The following is a 16393-nucleotide window of genomic DNA, read 5'->3' as shown; positions in this document are numbered from 1 at the left end:
ACAGAAGAACATCACAGAAACAAAATCTTAAGAGAATTTGTAAGAATATGAAAATACCCAGCACCTAGCAAGATAAAAGTCACAATAACTGATATCCAATAAAAATGACCAAGCCAGTTAGTGGCATGGTGGTTGAGGTGACTAAATCCCACATGACTGTACAGTTAGAGTTCTATCCCTGGCTTGAAAAATACTCCAGGTACATAGCATGTGTGCCCAAATTCCCAAAAGGAGTGTGACATGGAAGTGGTATGACCATTGCCCACAGGGAGTGTTTTTTTCTTTTTTTTTGAAATTATGAAAATAAACTTTATTTTTTAATTTCAGAAGTGAAGCCATAACAGTTTAAATCAACTGTTAACAAGACTTAGTTGATATTGAATTAACCCCATACAGCCTTGCTTTTTTGTTCTTTTCTTGAAAATCTTTAAAATATACTTGAATTGCTTTCTTTGAACATAAACTAAAGGATACTTACATTTAATAAATCCTGTGAAGAACAAATTCCTTAACGTTCATATTTTCAGGATATTTGAAATATTAAATTACATTGTATGTCAACTTAAGCTATCTCCTAGAAGGCAAAATAACACTAATAAAGGCGTCAGTTCTCTAATCTTTACTTCTTTCTTCACAAATAAAACTTACCACTTTTCACAATGAGGAAGCAGAAAACATAAGAGGCTAACCTGAGGTCACATTTATTTACCCCCCCTTGAGATAAGATTAAGAAAGCAACATAATAGTCACTTTTTCTTAACCATTTAACTCTGGCTGAAACCGTACAATCCATTGGCATCTATCATTTTCCCCTATGTTATAAAAACATTTTTGGCTTAATGTTGAGGGGAAGGAATAGTGTGGCATTATTATGAAAGACAATCTGAAGGCCATCACAGCCGAGGCACCCAAAGAAACTTTTTAGTCCACTCCCCGAAATGCTAAGTCAGGCAACCCTAAGAGCTACTCCTGGGAAAAATCAAAAAGTTGTTTTTGTCTTCACTCATATTGTTCCTCTCCCCAAACACAGTCACATGAAAAGGTCTCCGTAGATCACTTCTATGTTAGTGACGTAAAGTAAATGAAAAGCAACCTTCATTTCTAAGTAGATATTATAGTATGTTTGAAACTACACATGGAATTCCCATCCTGGAAGAGAACATTTAAATGGCAAACCCTTGGATTTGAGGACATGTACTTGCCAAACTCAATGAGTTGACACTTGACTTTCAGGTCATTTATTTTTGACTTAAATAAAGGCAATTAGTCCACCGCAGTCATTTCTTCATCCGAGTCACTGGATTCACTTTTAGATCCAATTCTTCTAAATCTTTGTCTACCATTATAATAATCTTAATCTTCTTCTTGCACTTTCCTGTGAATTGTGTCATTAGCACAAATTTTCCTCATTTTAATATTTGACGATTTCTTCAGCAAAATCCCATTCTTGAAGTTTTCAAATTATTTGCATTTAGGATGTCTGGAATCTTGAGGCCATAGTCCTCAAACTGCTGCCACTCGTGGGCTACCATCTGCCTGATGAAGGTCTCCCGGGAACAGTGCCACTGGCCCTGCCTGTCTCTGATGCTGTTGTGTAACTCAATCTGCTCCACCTCCCCACTAAATGGATTTAAATACCTTTCAATTAACTCACAAGCTGCAATTATGCATCCACTGGATGCTCCAGATCTGTGCTTTGCACAGAGCCATTCTGTCTCCTGGTCAAAGGAAGCTGCCTCACCTGACCCAATGTTATACGCTCACACTGAAAGCTATCTGCTTTGCACTAGTTTGTGTAAGAAAGGGTATATAATTTGGGCCACGTTGAAAGTTTTCATCTCTCCAGAACTTTCTATATGGTCAATGAAGACCTTAGTTTCAGTTGCATTTAGAATGTCAGGAATCTCTCTTTGAATATCCCCCTTTTGGGAGATCAAGATGACTTTGAAACCACTACAATTTTTCACCAATAAGGTTAAGACGTAAGGCCTTCTCTTTCTTCAGTTTTTCCTTTTTCTCGTTTGTGGTAATTTGAGCTGCTTTTTTTTTTAAAATTTTTTGAGAGGTTTTCGCTATAGGGCACGTGCGCTCGCCAGACAGACAGAGACAGAGAGACAGAAAGCGAGAAGTCACCCCCCCTGGGGTGATTGTGGGGTCATGCCACAATCCCTTCTCCTCCATTCTCCTCTCGAGATCTTGGGTACACACGCATGCACATGCCCCTGGCGTGAGTTTTAAGCCACCGGGTCCGGGACACGAACCGCAGTCAACTACGTGGACGTCCAGCGACATAGCCATTATGCTAACTGCTGGTTCCCTTGAGCTGCTTTTTTACTATATGAGTGGATGACTTTCTTTTCCCGTCCTGCACTTTTTCCCTTTGGTGCTTTAGGCATAGCAATGACTGAAGGCCTCCATACTCCACAGCCGGTGACTTCCTCGGCCAAAGCTCCCCCTGGGTTCCTGCCTTCCCAGGGAGTGCTTTTTGCCTCTCTCTCTCCAGCAAGCACATATGCCCTTTAACAAATTAAAAAAAAAAAATAGCAAGCATGAGAAGAAAAATATGTCCCACTAAAAGGGCGAAAAAAAGTCAACTAATTGAAAATTATTCAGAAAAGTTGTAAATGATAGAATTAGCAGATAGATCATTAAACAGTTATTATAACTAAACTCCATATGTTCAAAAAGCTACAAGAAATATTGAATATGATGAATTCATTTTAGAAACATAGAAACATCTAAAAATGCAAAGTACAATGTCTACGTTAAAAAATACACTGTATGGCAATAAGGGCAGATTTGACAAATTTGTCAGTTTGAAGTTATAGCAATAGAAAATATTAGAAAAAAACACAGTGCCAGCCCTGCAGCAGTGGTTGACTGCACATTGAGAGTCAGACCATGGTTTGAATCCCGTCACCTATGGCTTAAAAAACATGCTGTGCATCTGCATGCATGCTCCAAATCCCAACAGGATAGAAAAATGGAGGAGAAGGGGTTGACCATGACCATGCTTAATTGTGTGTGTGTGTGTGTGTGTGTGTGTGTGTGTGTGTGTGAGAGAGAGAGAGAGAGGAGCTCCCTCTCTCACATGCCCTCTGGCAATTAAAAAAATTAAATAAAAAGATTAATTTAAAAATAAAATATTAAAAAATAAAACAAAGAGAAAAATACTGTCGATAAAATGAATAGAATACCAGTATTCTAGGGGACAAATTCAAATGTCTTAATATATGTAGTTGGAGTCTCTGAGTAGACAGGGTTGGAGGGTAATGGGAAATGGTATAGTGAATATAGAAACAAATGATTGAATGTAGAAAAAAATAAAATAAAAAATTATTATAAAAAATAATGGTTGAAATTTTCCAAATCTTATAAAAGATAAAATTCTATAGATCTAAGACATTCAATAAAGCTTATGCCCAATAAAAATGAAAAAGTTCACCCAGGGACATCATAATCAAATCAATTAAAATCGTAGTTAAAAGAAGATCTTAAATGGATCAACTTTACAGCTGGCCAATAGATGAGGAGTCCATTGCTGATATGAGATTGCAGTGCAACTGTTAAACCTTTCCTGTCTTAAACAGGATGTTAATAGAAAAGAAAGCACCAATGCGTATAATATCTCAGATGCATGGGACAGTTCAGGACAGAATTAATTATAAGAACTCAAACTGTTTGGCTGTTGCCATCTTTAAAAAATGAAATATATGGACCAGCTTCATGGCCTGGTGTTAAGGAGGCTGGATCCTACATGGTCGACTATGAGGTTCAAGTTCCACAGTTGGAGGCTTGAGAGATATACTGACTGTGATGTGCCTGGGTGGATAAAACACTGTAAGGAGGAAGAGATAGAGAACAAGGGACTGCAGCCTGACCACTCCCCATATTGGGAGGGGTCTTTCCTCTCTTTCACTGTCTGGTGATCACATGCCCTTCCAAAAAGAGAGTAAAATACAGTTATGCAGGTTTAGCATTTCTAATACCAAATCCAAAATAACCCAAAATCTGAAACTTTCTGAGCACCACCAACATGATGTCTCAAGTGGAAAATTCCATACCTAACCTCACATGACAAATTGCAGACAAATGCTGCAATTTGAAAATATTATGTAAAATTGCCTTCAAGCCATGTGAATCAAGAGTATATTAAATAAATGAATTTTGTGTTTACAGATGGGTTCTATCCCTAAGAATCTTATTGCATATGTAAATATTCAAAAATTTGCAAAAAAAAATCTCAAATCTGGAAAGCTTCTGGTCCCAAGCTTTGAATAAGTGTTATCTAACCAGTAACAATTGTTTTCATGCCACTATTATCTCTTCCATCTATGTCATTACTGGATCTTTTTCAGTTGATTTACTTATTTTTTTCTAACTTCTAGGATGTGTTTTCCTCATTTGCTATCTTTTTTTTATTAGTTAGAAGACATTGTGAATTTTACATTGCTTAGACTGGCACATGTACTATGAAAATTAATAATTTTTTTTGGAGAGATTTTCGCTATAGGGCAAGTGTGCTCGCCAGAGATACAGAGAGAGATAGAGAGACAGAAAGCAAGAAATTACCCCCTAAGGGGGATGGCCACATACTATGAATATTAATAATTTTTTTGGAGAGATTTTTGCTATAGGGCACGTGTGCTCGCCAGACAGACAGAGAGAGATAGAGAGACAGAAAGCAAGAAATTCCCCCCTAAGGGGGATGGCCACACCGCAATCCCTTCTCCTCCATTCTCCTCTTGGGATCTTGGGCATGCATGCACATGCGCCCGGCGTGAGTTTAAGCCACCGGGTCTGTGACTGGGACGTGGCTCGAACCGTGGTCGACTATATGGGAGTCCAGTGACGTAGCCATGACAGTAACTGCTGGCCCCAATAATTTTTTTGTTTAACTTAATTGTGTTTATCTGGAAGTTTAGTTTATCTGGAGATACAATTTTATGCATTGTGTATTCTAAAACAATGACTAAGATGCAGATCCTACCCCTAAAGAACTCAAAAGCTGTGGGGCAAATAAGATAGAACTGGTGTTTATGAAACAGTGCAATGCATTGAGATCATAGCTGTATCAAGAACTATGGCAGCCTCAAGTAAGAGCACCCAAGGAGGCATAGAGTCTGTTGTGTCTGGAAAGAAGTTTCTAGCTGAGATCAAGATTCATATACATAAGCATAGGATAATACACAGCGAGAGGGTGGGAAAGACAACTCAGGTCTGGATCATGGAGCAGCCCTGGCTTGCTGCAGCCAGAAGTTCTGAAAAGTGGCAGGTGATGCTTTTAGGGCCCTTGCACAAAGGAAAGAACAGCAGAACGTACTATGGCAGAAAATTCCCCATTATCTCACTTGTTCAGAGAAAATCCACCAAATTCACTTAAAAGACTGTATATAGGCAGCATAACATGCTTTATTGGCAGTCACCCTAGATCTGTCACATGCTATGTGTGTGTTAGGTGAGCTATATGTTGGGTCATTGAAAAAGTCATGATGTATTAAATATATCATAAGTTTTCCAATGAGCCAATAGACTCATTGAGCTTTGTCTGACTCATTAAAATAATGATTATAAACTTCACTCCTCATTTGATCATTGTGAAGATTCATTGAGATGCATATGTTAAATAAGACAAAGTGAAATAAAACAGCACATTCTCCTTTAAGACACCATCGCTTAGTCTATATAAAAGTTCTAAGTAACTTGGCAAAAACTGAACCTGCAATACACAGATTAACAGGATTTTGTGTTATTATGATCCATGAGGTCCAAAGAATTCTAAAAACTTCTGGGAGGGAAAAATTAACCTTAAGTATGATTTTAAATCATGATACTAAAGAAAAATAAAGCTTCTTGATTATTACAAGGTGTATTAATCTCTCCAAAAGATGGTCACCTTATACATGTTATTAAGATAAAAGTCATTGATCTCTATTGTTTTTGTTGTTGGTAATCTTTACATTTATGATGCTTATTCAGCTTTCTATATATTTATACCTTATATATCTTACATTAATAACATTTTGATGAATAGAGTCTTTTTATAATATACATAGTTATTTTATAAAATTGACATTATGCTATTTTACTTTTTTCACTTAATTATGTTCCTAATATTTATCCATCCTTCAATAATTTTTTTACACCGTCAATTTTAATAGCTATAGGGTAAGCTGTCACATGAATATACTTAACCACTGTCCTCTTGTTGAACTTTTAGGTTATTTCCTATATTTCACTAATGTAAATGACAGGTTGGTGAAACATAGTGAGCAGGGATTAACAGAAATGAGGAACTGGAGACATGGACTTTGGTCCGGCTCCTAGCAGTTTTGGAGAAGTAATTTCACCTCTCTAAGTACATTTTCTGGCAGGAAGAAAATGTAGTCCCAGATCTTTATTAAGGCCAATAAAGAGATGCCAACCCTTCCAGGAGTGTGGAGCATTTTGGTGGAGAAGGTCTTAAATAGTGCACTGCAGCAAGGAACTCTGTACAACTAGAAGACAGCATAAGGATCTACCATGCTGAGCTGTTCACAGAACAAAAACAGCAGGAAGTAGCAGTGGAAGACATCTGGGAAAAGAGGTAGAAAGGCATCAAAGTTCCTCGATTCTGCCTACAGTCTCCTCTTCTGAAAGCCGAGAAGGACTGACAGCCAGCCTTGTCCTCCCTCTGGATTCCCATCATGTATTGTTTATTCCACACAATGCTTTACAAGTGTGGTTAGGCATTTTTCCATTTGCATTTGAGCAAGTTTTTCAGCTTCATAACCAAGGTTTTTTTAAGATATACATTAATTTAAAGGCAATTTATTGTTTTAAAATTTGCTTTATCAAGGAGCCCATTTTTTATAATGGAGCCAAAATTAGAGGCTAGAAGAGAAGGAATATTGGATAGTGAAAGTTTCATCAAATAAACAGATTTGTCCATTCTTCCACTTAGCACAAATATTGAACACCCGTATGTTCAAGGGTTAGTTCCAGGAAAAGGAGGGCTATGGAAAGGGTACACAATGAACAAAACCCTAACCTTTAGGAAACTTAAATTCTCGTAGATAAAAAACTCACAATAAATAAATACAATAAATGCATTGTGTTGTTAACAGTTATCAGATGGCGATAACTATTAAAGAGGAGAAAAATAGTAGGGTAAAGAAAACAGGAAATGTGGCAAATGGGGAGGAAGATGGTATTTTACATCAAGAGCACAGGAATGGTCTTCTGATAAAGTGACATTAGAAGAGTGATCTCAAGTGTCTAAGAGAGCAGATCACTTCAACCTTTGAGGGTAAGGACATTCTAGGCAACAGTAATAACAAATGAAGTCTTTTTTTTGGGGGGGGTGTATTGTATGTGAGTAGAACAAACAAAGCAAGGACAAAAACAGTAAAATATGAATTTAAAGAAGATGCAGTGTGGCAAATTTTATAGGCTCCGATCAGAAACACAGTTTATTCTGTCATATGCAAGCTACCAGAAGGTTTGGGACAAAGAAGTAACATGATCTGATTTAAGCTTTGAAATCATCTTTCTGCATGCTTTGTTGAAAATAGACATGTGTGGGTGTTGAGGGTGAGAAGGGCAGAAGCTAGGAAAAGTTAAAATGTTGTTGCGGTAATTCAATGTTGGCTACACTAGGATAAAAGAGTAGGAGAGTGACAACTGGCCTGATTCTTGGTATATTTTGAAGGTAGAGCCATAACATAGATGCCATAGCGTGTCAACATAGATTTGTTGATAGGTTTGTATGGGTATGAGATAAAAGAGGAATCAAGTTGACAGCAAGGAGTTTGGTCTGAGCAACTGAAAGAATAGAATTGCAATCTAGTGAAATGGGAAAGACAGTGAGAACATAAGGTTTCGAAAGAAAATGAGGAGTTTAAATGTGATTATGTTCGGTTCAAGATGCCTATTAGAAACCCAAGCAGAGATCTCATGGAGATAGTTGGATTATATGAGTCTGGAGTTTGGGGCATTGGTCCAGGCTAGAGATGGAAATTTGGAGAACACAATTTCACCCACTCCCCCAAATATTTTGAATTTTACATGAAAGTGGAAAAAAACCCTTAAATCAGAAAATGACTAATAAGGATTTATGCTTAAATTCTTCATGCAAGGAAAATCACCCTGATTGTTATTTTTAAATCAATCCATGCTGCTTGGATGAAATTCCACTTTAGAATAATGTCTTTTATTGCTCTGGATGATTATCCTAGCTTATTAAAAACACTGCTCTAGTGTTCTTTCTCTCCACCGAGCAACTGTTGACTTAATTGAAACTTGTGCTGGAAAGGAGGAAGGCTTCACAGCAATTATTGGATTTTAGACTTACAATCTTATTTGATCTGGGACCTCTTTATGGAGAAGAGGGAAAACAAAACAGAACCTCAAAAGGCGAAGTGACTTCCCCAGTCTTGAACAAGTATATTTATTAATTACTTACTTTACACAACAAATACTGAGTACTATGTGCTGAGTAATGTTCTAAAAGTTGGAGATAAATAAAGCAGTCAATAATAAAAATTGTCACATAGACTCTACAACCTTTCTGGGGGGACTTGAAAACAAGAAATGTGCAAATGTAGCACGTGATGGATAACTGATAAGTTTCATGAAAGAAAAGGAGTCAGAGTGAAGGTAGAATGATAAGGAATTTATTGTCCAAAGTGGGGAACTTTTTAGTATAAAAGGAATTGAAAATTAAATGGGATGCCAGGTTCTCAGGCATAAACTGGAACTTCCTGGGCAAATTTAAATGTAAGTTCATTGAGACAAATTGGGTGGTGGGGAGGGTATTGAGGGGTGCGTTGGATTTATTTCATATAAAGTATTGAAGCATAAAATGATAAGCAGATAGGGACATCCTACGAGAGACCTAAAGACAACAAAGGAAGAAGACTTGCATATATTTGGAGTGGATAGACCCTTATAGGCAAAGAGAACAGCAATGACAACAAAGGTGAAAAGCATTTTGGGAAACAGCAAGGAATTAGGATGGTTGATAGAGAGGGAATGGGGGGGGGCAGAATGTAAGACTCTTAAGAGAAAGAATTTAAGGAATAACATGGGATTTTTCAGGCTATTAAAATGATTTTGGCATGGGGCTAGCAGCTGGCATAGTGGTTAAGGCGCTAGACTCCCTCATGGACAACTATGGTTCAGGTCCTGGATCTGGTGACTTGAAACTCACACCAGATTCATCTGCCTATCCAAAATCCCAGGAGAATGGAGGAGAAAGGATTGTGGTGAGGCCATCCCTCCCTAGGGGTAATTTCTCACTCTCTCTCTTGCCTGTCTGGTAAGTGTATAAGCATTATGGCAATGATCTAAAAAAACAATGATCTTAGTGTTTGTTATGTGTGATAGATAAAGCCACTTAGTTATAAAATAAGAAGTAGCATTATTTTGTTTGAGTAATAACCTGGTTACCATGTTGATAACAGATTGGGGTGGGTGGGCACAAAGGAATCAAAGTTACATGATTAAAATACTAGCAAACCAAGACAAAACAACCATAGTAATAAATTTAATGAAAAAGGTATAAAGGTTCTACCTGAAGATTTTATCACTAAAATTAAATAAGTGAAATCTGCTGCATCCATAGTTTAGAATACTCAATATTGTAAACTGTTGGTTTTCCTCTAAGTTTTATAGATTCGATGAATTTCCAATTAAGATTCAAGTAGGGATTTTTTTGGGTAGAAATTGACAATATCGTATTAATATATATATATGAAATGACAATGACCTTGATACTTTTTAAAATTTTAAATTGAACAAATCTGAAGTATTTGTATTACTTAAGAATTATAATGTAGGTTTAATAATTATTGTAGAGAATGGAAAGACAGATCAATTAATCAAAACAGGAAGTCTAGAAATAGACACACATAATGAAATGTGGCAAATTTATTTTTATAAAGACATCAGTGAAATTTAACATGTAGAGAGAACAGTGTGTGTGTGTAATTTAAAGTTTTTGCCATAAGACATCTGTGCTCACTGGAAAGAGACAGAGAGAAGGAAAGTGATGTCACCCCCAGCCCCCCATGGGGGATAGCCACACTGCAGTCCCTTCTCCTTTATTCTCTTGTAGGGATTTTGGGCACACATGCACACACTCCCGGAGTGATTTTCAGGCTGCCAAATCCAGGGCTCAAATTGAATCAAACTGCATGCATTTTTATTTTTCTATAGAGGATCAGAAGAATTGGATATCTGCATGGAAAAAAATGTAACTGGACTAGTACTTTCACTCTTTTACAAAAATTAACTCAAGATCTATTAAAGGTCTAAATATAAAAATCCAGTCTAAAAGGTTCCTAGAAGAAAACATAGAAGAAGATCTTTGCAACCTTGGGGTGTTCAAATATTTCTTACAATACAAAGCTCACTAAGCATAATAAAACAGTTGATAAACTGAACTCTACTACAATTAAAAACTTCTTTCAAAATTAGTCTTTATTAAGAAAATCACAGGCAAGTTTCAACTGGATAAAAATCATTGCAATATATTTACACAAGAAAGATTTCTATTTGGAATATATAGTTTCTAAAATTTGTTAATCAAAATATTGACATAAATTTTGTACATTCACAAAATAAGATGCAAACACTTTTCACTTGACAACTGAGTCACATTCCTATGACTAGGTCGTAAAGCAAATTGTTTGATAAGTGAAGAGCTTCAAGGCAGATGTCTTGTGTTTTATTGTTGTGTCATGATATCAATGGATATCATGACACCACATTAGAATAATATAATTCTATCCATACAAAAAAGCGTACATTAAATAAGCCCCAGAAAACCACAAGACAGATCAGAAAGTGACAAGACATATCACAACACAATAATATAAATATGACAATCACTTTTACTCATCCCGAATACTACTGCAAGTGCAATGAATAAATGACATTTGTAGTCTTGCGTGATTGTGAATGCTTTGTGTAGTGAAATACTAACTGACTGTGGGAAGGAGACAAAGACTGAGAGATGGGCTTCCTGATTCACACTGACTGAGAGAAGGGAGTCCCTGCACTATAGAACTAGTCCTAAGCCTGAGCTCTCACTAAATAGGTAGGTTATTAAGCAGGAAATGGCTCTATATGAATGACCACTAAGAATGGACATTAGGGTAATACAAATTAAAGCTAAATGAGATGCACTGTAGAACTGATACAATGCTAAATTTAAAGAATAAAACTAGCAATAACATGTCTTGTTTTTCTATGGCAATCCACTTAAACTGAGAACTACGTCTCCCAGAATTTCCCTTTCTGTTTTAAGTGCGTCAATAGAGGAACTTGTGGAAGATTTAAAGCACATATGTGAAACTGGCCATTTCTCTTGAAAGTTTGTCAGTATGAGATACAGTGTCAGACCACTGCAAATGTGTTCGTTGAGTTACAGCATGATTTTATTCATCTTATGTCCAACTCTTCTACTGGGCTGGTTGCTCTGCTGACCAACTGCAGCCACAGTCTACCATCAGATGCTTGGCTGTGACCCACAAATTGTAGCTCCCCAGAGGTGACCGCTTCACACAGACCTCTCTATGAACTTGAGCTTCTGTTTTTAATGCAGTGGTTGAACCTGCCTGGTTTCTTAGATTTTCCTGAAAGCTCTGGCTTGTCTACCTATACCAATACATTAGGTAAATTGGCAAGTCTCTAACCTTCCTATAACCTTTCCCCTTACTCTATCTATTCCTACTTTTGTGTAAGATCTAATTGCTATAACAAAACTCTTATTTAATTTATTTATTTATTGCTATAGCTTGCTATACGGTGCATAGGCTTGCCAGAGAAAGACAGAGAGAGAGCGATAAAGAGAGAGAGAGAGAGGAGAGAGAGAGAGAGAGAGAGAAAGAGAGAGAAAGAAAATGCGAAATCAACCCCCAGTGGAGATGGCCACACAGCAATCCCTTCTCCTCCATTCTCCTCTTGGGACTTTAAGCATGTACACTTATGTGCCTATGTTTTTTAAGCTGCTGAGTCTGGGACTTGAACTGCACAGTCATCCATGTGGGATCCAGCTGCCTTAACCACCATGTCACCGGCTGGCCCACAAATCTCTTATTTTTATAGCACTGATGGTACCTCTGCTTTCCTCACTAGCCTCGATTATCATAGTTACTGGCATTCATCTGCATTTGCACCTAATTTAGATAACTAGACCTTCATCTCTGAGGCATGAGGTAGATAAGGAACAGTCCCTAGGGTCTAGAAGGAAGGGGATTGTATTTTAATATGAGAGTAATATAAACAATTTGTGGTCAACAGGAAAAACACAAAAGTCCGCAAAAACTTCCTCTCCCTGTGGCAATGATCCTTTTCGATGTGACTTTTCAGCTCCCGCCACCCCATTAAAGATAGAGTCTATTTGTGGAGGCAGGCTTCTAGAGTGACAGATTCCAGAGGACAGAAGCAAAGGCTGCCTGTCAGTCTTCTAAAAAATCTCGGAACTGACACAGTGTTACTTTTTGCCATAATCTACTGCTTAAGTGGTCACAAAAACATACTAGATTCTGGCTGAGGAAAAATAAATTCTACTTCTCATGGGAGAGCATTACAAAGAAATGATAGCCATCTTTAAACCATGCTATGTACTGAATTGTTCCTCCTCCAAATTCATACGAAGTTATAACTCCCAGATGATATTCAGACTTGGGGACTTGGGGAGAAAATTTGGTTTACCCAGAATCACGAGGGTGGGGCCTTCACGACAGGGTTAGTGCCTTTATAAGAAGAGATACCAAGAGTCCCCTGTCTCTCTTCTCTGCCATGTAATAAGGTCACGTACAAGACAGAAAGAGGGTCCTCACCTTGATCTTGGACTTGTAGCTTCCAGAACTGTGAGAAATAAATGTCTGTAGTTTAACGTACATAATCTATGGTATTTTGTTATCCTGAGTTTACTAACATGTATTTCTTGTTCATAAATAAAGCTACATATTTTACACACAAAAAATGTTTTGGGGAAAAATATTTTCTCTAGCACCAGCAGGTGGTATGGTGGTTAAAGCACTGGACTCCCACATGGTTGACCATGGTTCGAGTCCTGGACCAGGTGTCTTGCTTTCTCACTTTGTCACTCTCTCTCTTTGTCTGTCTTTCTCTGTCTCTCTGGTAAGTGCACATGTTCTATAGAAAATTTTTTTGAAATAATAATAATAATAAATAAAATTAAATTATTCTTACAAAATTTCTCTTTCATTTGTTCAATGTTTATATCAACTCCATGCTTGTTATATGAGAAATGGTGTTATCATCATAACCACACTGTAAGAAATCTGCATTCCATGTCTTTTCTTTATTGGTGATTATTTACTTCTTTCTGTAGGATACAACTTTAAAGGCACATTTTTACCAACCATATTAGTTCCTTTGTGACAGGCCTTTTTTTTCCCCTTTACTTATGTGAAATTAAAGTCAGAGCTGCCAGAATTTCTTGCAAATCATAAAGCAAGATCTCCTTACCGCTAGGTCATGTTTCTCTCTTCAATCATCAGCTACATCCCACACAGCATTAAATGTGAACCGGAATGACCTCTTTTATTATTTATTCCCAATTTCTAGCATCTGCATGGTAAAATTATAACTGAGTGGGAAGCAATTGCTGTTCAGTTCAAGAATCTGTTGAAGTCATTTAAGTAACTTGCCCATAGCAACAGAAAGAAACCACATGTGATACTTGCAGTTTAATACTGAGCTCTGCAAATGGCACAAATAAACTTTCATTTTTTAAAAAGTTTATTTATTGATTAAGAAAGAGAGTGAGAGAGAGAAAGAAAAAGAGACAAGGACCTGTGACAGGGTCATGCCACACTACCATTCACTCCACCACCTCCAGTCATCTGGGATCAACGGCATGCTGGTGTGTGTACTGTGTGTGCTCATTTCCACCCAGGACCCAAACCCTGAGCCTTCCCCTGTGATTCCACGATTGTGTAGCAACATCCACCTGTCCTACTTTGGCAGGACCTATAACTTCACCTTTTTCAGAAAGATGAGTGGTTCAGATCTCAAAGCAGGAATGCTCTTAAGGCAAACTCAACATACAAAATCATAAACTGCAAGTTTAAGTTAAGAATTCAGTGTTTTTCCTTTAATTTTATTACTATTAATAATAATGATAATAATTATATCCATGTGTACTTTAGGATCAGCCTTTTCTTTTCTAAGAAAAATGGAAGTTGAAATTCCAAGATTAAATAAATCATTTGGGAGAATATTTCCATCTTAATATTATGTCTTCTAATTCATTAAGATTTAAAATTTATAACATTAAACATGTCCATTTATTTAGATCTTTTTAAATTTTATGTTCTCTTAATAATATGTTGTAGTTATCAGTATGCTAGACTGGTACTACATTGGATAAACTTATTTCTAAGTATTTTTTTCTTTCTGATGGTAATGTAAATAAAATTGTTCTATTAATTTCAGTTTCAGATTATTCATTTCTATGTATAGAAATATAGGACAAGTCCCTATCCTGATGGTTAAAGCAGCTGGATCCTATATGGCTGACTGCACAGTTTGAGTCACAAACTTGGTGACTTGAAAAAATCACATGTGCAAGTGTCCATATGGCCAAAAATCCCAAAAAGAGAGAGAGATGAAAGAGAAGGGATGGGCAGTGTAACTGCCCCATGGGAGGGTTTTTTCATACTTCCTCTCTCTCAGTCTGTCTCTCTCTCTTTCTTCCTGTGTCTCCCTCTAGCAATTGCACTTGCCCTATAGAAAATAAAAATAATAAAAGAAAAGAAAGAAAAGCTAAAACTGGGCCTAGCCTCTGTGGCACAATCAGTAGTCAGTAGCAAGCTAGACTGTAGAGCTGGAAGCTACAAACTGACCATAGTTCAAATTCTGGCTTATTTGCCTAAAAATACAGCAGGTACTGTGCACATGACCATGATCCTGGTGGGCTGGTGTACTGACGTAAAGGGATTATGATATGACCAAGCCCTGTAAAGGGTGCTTCTCTCTCCCTCTTTCTCTCTGTTTTTTCTCTCTCTCTCTCCTCTCTCTCTCTCTCTCTCTCTCTCACACACACACACATAATGCTCTATCATGAGTAAAATTAAAATAAGTTTAAAAACTAATGCTAAAAGTTTTTAGTAGATTGTTTAGGATTCTCTCTATATAAAATCATGTTTTCTGACAATAGAGATAATTTTACTTTCTCTTTTCTAATCCTGGTGCCCTTTAGTTCTTTTTCTAGTCTAATGGTCCTTGGTGGACGCTCCACTACAATGCAAATAGAAGTAGCAAAAACAAATAACCTTGTCTTGTGTCTGGGTGATTTTAGTCTTTCACCATTAAGCACAATATAGGCTGTGGATTTTCAGCAGGTGGTCTTGTAAGGAAGTTCCCTTCTAGTAGTTTGTTGCAATTTTCCACTTCTTTTAAACTAAGAAATGCTGATGGATTTTTTTGAATACTTTTTCTGAACTCACTGAGATGATAATGCATTTTTTATTCTATTAATATGCTATATTGCCTTAAATAATTTTCAAATGTTGAACTAGTTTTGCATTTCTCTTGTCATGACGCTTAATCACTTATATGCTGCAGAATTTGGTTTGCTAGTATTTTCTTGGAGGTTTTTGCAGCTGTTTTCATAAGAGATATTAGCCTGTAGTTTTCACATCTTGTGATGTCATTCTGTCTTTGTGATGAGTTTGGCAATGTATTTATTGATTTTTTTATGAAAATAAATGTATCAAATTTTATGTCTTTTGTTATATTAGAAAGTTTTTCCAAATTTCAAAATTTAAAATGAAATCTTATGTTTTATTTTAGTAATTTTAAAAAATGTTTTTTTATTTAAATTGTTAGTCTCTCTGAAATTTATTTGAGTAAATAATGAGAAGGAGAGAGTCAACATTTTTCCCTAGATGGCTCTCTGGTTGGCCTAACATATTTTATTTTATATTTTATTTTTTCTTTTGTTTTGCTGTCTGGCATGTGCGCTGTCAGAAAGATAGAGAGAGGGAAAGTGAGAACCCCCAATTCCTCCACCTCCCCAATGCCCCCCAGAGGGAATGATCAAATAATCAAGAACTTCTCCTTCAGTGTCCTCTCAGGATTTTGAATATGCACACATATACACCCAGCGTGATTTTTGAGCCACTGGGTCTGGGACTTGAACTGCACAGTTGGCCATGTGTGATCCAGAGTCTTAATCTTCACACCACCTGTTGACTCTTAACACATTTTACTAAACCATCAACTTTTCTTTGCTGATATGAAATAACATCCTTGGTATATTACATTTCCAAATGCTTTAGATTTATTTTTGGACTTTCTAATTCTTTGATCTATCTCCTATTCTCATAATAATCCCAAATTGTTTTATATTTTGAAGTACATGGCATACTCATTT

General features: G+C 36.7%; 1 pseudogene; it reads right to left on the bottom strand.

Annotated features, from left to right (window-relative positions):
* Positions 1–1263: 1263 nt before the first annotated feature.
* LOC102482420 (translation machinery-associated protein 16 pseudogene) lies at positions 1264–2396 on the bottom strand (annotated as a pseudogene).
* Between the last annotated feature and the right edge of the window lie 13997 nt (positions 2397–16393).

Source organism: Tupaia chinensis, unplaced genomic scaffold (genome assembly GCF_000334495.1).
Source record: "Tupaia chinensis unplaced genomic scaffold, TupChi_1.0 Scaffold000008_1, whole genome shotgun sequence".
Classification (NCBI taxonomy): Eukaryota; Metazoa; Chordata; class Mammalia; order Scandentia; family Tupaiidae; genus Tupaia; species Tupaia belangeri.
Note: the sequence above shows the minus strand (reverse complement) of the source record. Positions and strands in the feature narration are given on the sequence as shown.